The 5527-nt window shown below is 38.7% G+C and overlaps 1 long non-coding RNA gene across 1 annotated transcript in view; it reads left to right on the top strand.

Annotated features, from left to right (window-relative positions):
* Positions 1–244: 244 nt before the first annotated feature.
* Positions 245–5527, top strand: part of LOC110302670 — a 12453-nt gene continuing 7170 nt past the window's right edge. The window contains exon 1 of the long non-coding RNA XR_002378833.1: positions 245–336. This is a non-coding gene — a long non-coding RNA (uncharacterized LOC110302670). The remainder of the gene's footprint in view (positions 337–5527) is intronic.

Raw genomic sequence — 5527 nt, 5'->3', positions numbered from 1 at the left:
GCTATGTTCTTATGCTTGCCTCCTGCCATCTGATTATCTCTAGTGCTCCCTGCCCTCCTTATATCTGTCTAGAGTCTTTCCTTCCTGTAATCCTGGTTGAGCCAGAAGTCTTCAGAGTCCAGCTATTTCTGTGATCCTGTGATTCTGGAATCCTGTGATCCTGAGATTCTGGGTGTGTCAGAGTTCCTGGAAGTCAATCTTCCTCTGAGACCCCAAGATTCTGGTGTGACCAAGTTCCTGTGATCCTATGATCCTGTGATCCTGGGTGTGCCAGAGAGCCTGGGAATGGAGTCTCCTCTGGGGATTGTGGGACTGGCTGCCATGTTTGGGCTCAAGGTAAACCTGGGCAGACCATAAGGAACCCAAGCCACTGGTCAGAAGGCATCCCTGGATCCTGCTGGTTTCAGTTACCCCTGGTGGTGTTGGTACAAGTGTGGTGTCCTGCTCACCCATGATCCTATGATCCTGGGTATGCTAGAGCACCTGGGAGTGAAGCCTCCTGTGGTGGCTGTGAGACTTGCTGCTGAGTTCTCACCCAAGGTAAATTGGCTGGATCTCTTCTTTTGAAGCATAGGATACCACTTTGTGAGGTATGTGTCTATGAAGCACATTTTCCCATCCATTCATCCTTCAAGGTACCTTAGGTTGATCCCATAACTTTCTATTATGAATACTGTCACAATGGATATGGAACTTAGATATTGCTTTGACATTTGGATTTCACTTATTTGGGGTCATACCCAGAAGTGTAATATGTGGTACTTTCATTCTTAGTTCTTTGAAAGAGCTTCCATACACTTTTCTGTGATGGTGTGACTAATCTACATTCCAGTCTAGAGCATACAAGGGTTCCTGTTTTCTGTATCATTGCTGGAACTTTTTATCTTTTATCTTTTCACTAATAAGCATGTATCATTGCAATGTACAGTGTTACAATGTATTACATGTAATAATACAATTATAAGCATGTACATGGTAGAATCTCACTGTGGTTTTAATTGGACCATCTGATCATTAGTGATGATATGTCTTCCTCCATAGATCTACATGTCACTCATTCCTTCTCTTAAAAATGTCATTTCAGAGCCACTGTCCATTTCTAATGATTATTTGCATTTATCTTCTTGCTAAGCCAGTTCTTCCTATTTTGTACCAAAGTCCTGCAGCCCCACATAATCATGCTTTTAATTTTTGCTTTTATTGCCTGTGTTTGATGAGGAGGGCTATTTTAAAAAACAGTACCCAAATCACTATCAATCTTACATTTAAATTTTTCATCAATTTTGAGTTTTTGTACAAAGTGTCACCTAAGAATCCATTGAATCCTTTGATGTCAGATAGACAGCCTCCCAACACAGTTTATTAAAACCCACACTTCTTCACTAGTCCTGGCACTTTTGTTAAAAATCACTTAACTGCAAGTATATTTATTTCTGAGTTTTCTACTCTGATTCATAGGAATAAACTCCTGTTTCTCATTTTGAGCACTGTTCTACATGGTTACTGCAACTCTGCTATATATTTTGAAGGTAGAGATAAAGGGGGCTCTGAATTTGTTTTTATTTAGGTCTCAGTAGTCTGGAGTCCTGTGTGGCATGAATTTTAACTTGATAAGATTTGAAAGGCATAGGGCAGTGTTTCTCAATTTGTAGGCTGTGACTCCTTTGGGGGCCGAATGACCCTTTCTCAGCAATCACCTAAGATAATCAGAAAATACAGATATTTGCATTACAATTCATAACAGTAGCAGAATTGCACTTATGAAGTAGCACCAAAAATATTATTTTGGAGATCACAACGTTAGTAAGTTGAGAACCACTGGCCTAAAGTAACAGTAGTAACAAAGTATTTTCCCTCATAATATAATAGGCAGCTTGTATTGATATCTATGTTTTTGTAAATGATGAACTCGAATAGCATATGTTTCTTATAATAAATACTATTGTGACAAGGTAGTCACTAGAGAAAAATAGCCCCAAAATGACACAGGATATGACATAGTTGATGACTTAGTTCTGCCAAGAAAGGGTAATCTAGTCATTCATAATTCTTACTTTACTTAAGGTCTATCAGAAGGTTCTGGGCCAGACAGATACCCCAATGTTATAAAAATATATCAAAGACTATCTATGCAGCCAACTGCTTCTATAAATTGTTTAAGTTTTGGAAGATATGGTTTTGTGCTTCCTATATGTATTTTATCATGGTATAGTTGAAAAAATATCCACACACATTTAAAGTTACTTGGAAAGACTATACATAATAGACAGTTCTGGAGAGGTCTGTAAGTAGAAAACCCAAGTTTCATAAAACAAATTCCAGTGATTTTTTTCCAATAAAAAATGTAGATCCACAAATCATAGTACAGGTTTTTAACACTAAGATATTGGAAGAAAAGGAAAAAAACAAATTCATTATATATTTGAGTGCTTTCTTTAGAGGAGCCGTGCTTTCTTTCACAAGAATTACAATTTTCATAACACATAAAAGATACATCCTTTTTATTCTCCCAAATTCAGATATCAAGTTCTAATTTTGAAATTATCACAAATGCCCAAGTCAGAATAAAAGTAAAAATAACATTGCTGCACCCACAAAGTAGTTCATCACTCAACCTTCATCTGAGAAACTCCTCTTACAACTGGACAGTATGTAGAGAGTGAAAGAAATTGGAGCACTCAGTCCTAAACAACATGTCTTTTTCAAACCCTTTTTGTCAATGGCTTGGAATCTATGCAGAAGGGGAGGCAGGAAGATTTTAAGAGCCAGAAGTGGTAAACCATTCCAAGAAAACAGTTTCTTCCAAACATTACAGGACTGATATTCACATAAACTCACAGAGACTATCGAACCATGCACAAGACTTACAGAGGTTCAAACTAGACTAAATTCTAGCATTGAGAAGAGAAGTGAACACAAAAATCCAACCCCTAACTGAGCTATTGCAACTATTTACAACGTATACCTGTTGGGAAAATCAGTTTTCTCCAATGGAGAGTTCCTGGGTGTTTCAAACACACTCCAGGATAGGCCGCATGTCTCGATGTAGTTGGCCAACACAAAGCAAACTCAGTATATCTGTTGTTCTTTTGGAGTGGCACGAGGGGAGTGGGGGACTGGCTCTGTGTGTGTGTGTGTGTGTGTGTGTGTGTGTGTGTGTGTGTGTGTGTGTGTGTGTGTGNTGTGTGTGTGTGTGTGTGTGTGTGTGTGTGTGTGTGTGTGTGTGTGTGTGTGTGTGTAGATGGTGTTGTTGGCTTTCCTGTTTTGCTGTGTTGGGTTTTGGGGGATGGGTGGGTTTTATTTTTTAAGATATATCTGGGGGAGAGGGAGAGGAAGAAAAAGAACATGAAGTTGGATGGGTAGTGAGTTGAGAAGAATCTAGGAAGCATCAACAGAGGAAAGAAATAACAAACAATATTGTATGAAAAATTTTTAAATGAATACATATTATGTGTGTCTCTGTGTGAGTACATGCACAGGGTATGTGCACAATACTGCAGGTGCTTGTGTGTAGAGGACAGAAGGGTTGGTCTCTCCACAGCTGGATAGTTGTAAGCTGACATGAGTGCTGAGAACTGAACTCAAGTCTTCCTCTAGCAAAGTCCATGTTCTTATAACTATGAGCCATCTCTCCAGCCACAGAACCTTAAAACCTATGATGATGTTACCATCTGTTATCAACAAGTGTCAGGAATATCTAGCATGTCTGTCCCCTTCTATGATGAAATTCTTTACAGATCACTGTGTATTTTGAATGAACTCTTACATTTATGAAGAAGTAAGTGTCTTTGATCTTACATTTTCTCCAAGGTTTCATTTTGATATCTGTAATTTAATATTTTAGTAAACTCCCTAGACTCAAATGAGATCACCTTGGCCACTTGGAAAGCTTGGGCTCTGAAGAGACATTCTCTTTAGCACAGGCATACATGCCTTTAAAGGTTGGCCACTTGGGTCCCTCTCTATGTGTAGGCATGTGCCCTGGGCTTATCAGAGGACAGTTAACTTCAGTATGCTGTGGATTTCTTAATGCCTTGGGAAGGGAGTTCTGAGAAAGCTGAAGTGAAAAGCAAATGTATGCAAATAAACAACAGGTGAAAGAAATTACTTGAGTGTCAAAAAGGAAATACTCTGAAACCGCTTGGAGCACATGCTTAATTCAGATGTACTAAGAACAATCTCTCGACATAAAATAAATTTAACTATAAGCAAAAGTTGAGAAGATGAATCCTGCTTTGCATAACAGCATCATAGGGGAGGGGTGTTTTGTCATTAATAAAGGGCTCTCTTTGTTTTGCAGTTTGAAGTAGAGTAAATATTCCAAATCATTAAGTTGCTTGTTTGTTAATGTTATCAGATATTATATCACTATTTACATATGATACAGGATATGGTATTTAGATATTTAGTGTCTTTTGTAGAAAATAAGAGCAATGCTTTTAACACTGCTTCTAGGAATTCCTGTGCTTGTCAAGAAGCCAGATATGTAGGGAATCCATAGTAAGCTGTAGAAAATAGTGAATGTAAGAACAAAATGGTGGTGCATGGAAGAGGATGAATAAGTACCTCCATCCTCCAAGACAGTTTAGATATTGAGGGGGTGTGAAGCTTGATACCTGATACCTTCTATGCTCTTAACAAGGTAGAACCAGGAGTAGGGCCTGGTAGTGCTTAGACTGCCGAGAGATATGAAGAGGAGGAAGACAGGGGGTGGGGGAGAATTGATACAAGATCAAAAAAAAAAAATAAGGTAAGTTTGCATAAAACTCATGATTATTTGAGACAAAGTAAGTATGAAGAAAGAAAATAAAGAGGGAGAAAGGGAAGAACAAGAGGTTGAAAATGAGATGAAGCACATTTTTAACAGTTTCAAATGCTACCTCCAGGCAGCTGCATCTAACAGTCAGACTACAGTTTAGAGACTCCCCTCTAGCATCAGTGTGGGAGTGAATTAAAGTGAGAAAATTTGAAGTTTGTGTTTGTTTTGTTTTTTAATGAGCTAGATCATCTCCATGCTGTAGAGATATGATAAACACTAAATAAGGAATTGCCAGTGGGAATAAAAGCCAGATAGTTTTGGGGTTTGAGGTAATGCCCAATTTGAGGAACCAGAATCACAGGAAGCTGTCATAGGGTTCCACTTGGCTCAAGAAGTAAAGTATGTGGAATATGGAGGAGCATAAGATACTGGATTATTTGTTTGTTCGACGGGTTTTATTCACTGCCAAATTTAGATACTTGTGACCTCACTGGAGAAGGGCTCATTGCATAAGGGGTGAGAATACAGATTGATCAAAAGAGTAGGTACTAAAGATACCGATCTGGGAAACCCTCCACAGCGAAGTGGGAACTAAAGATGTGAGAGATTAAGATGAGTCTGGAAAAGTAATCTGTGAGAAAGAAAATAGCCTGAGAACAGAACTCATAAAAGCCAGCATCCAAGAGAGGAGAAGGAAAGCTCACCCACAGAGGATAAATTGGGACAGACTGAGAGAGAGAGAGAGAGAGAGAGAGAGACAGAGAGAGA

The sequence above is a fragment of the Mus caroli genome, chromosome 10, assembly GCF_900094665.2.
Source record: "Mus caroli chromosome 10, CAROLI_EIJ_v1.1, whole genome shotgun sequence".
In the NCBI taxonomy this organism is placed as follows: Eukaryota; Metazoa; Chordata; class Mammalia; order Rodentia; family Muridae; genus Mus; species Mus caroli.
The sequence above is the reverse complement of the archived record's forward strand: the minus strand, read 5'-3'. Positions and strand labels throughout refer to the sequence as shown.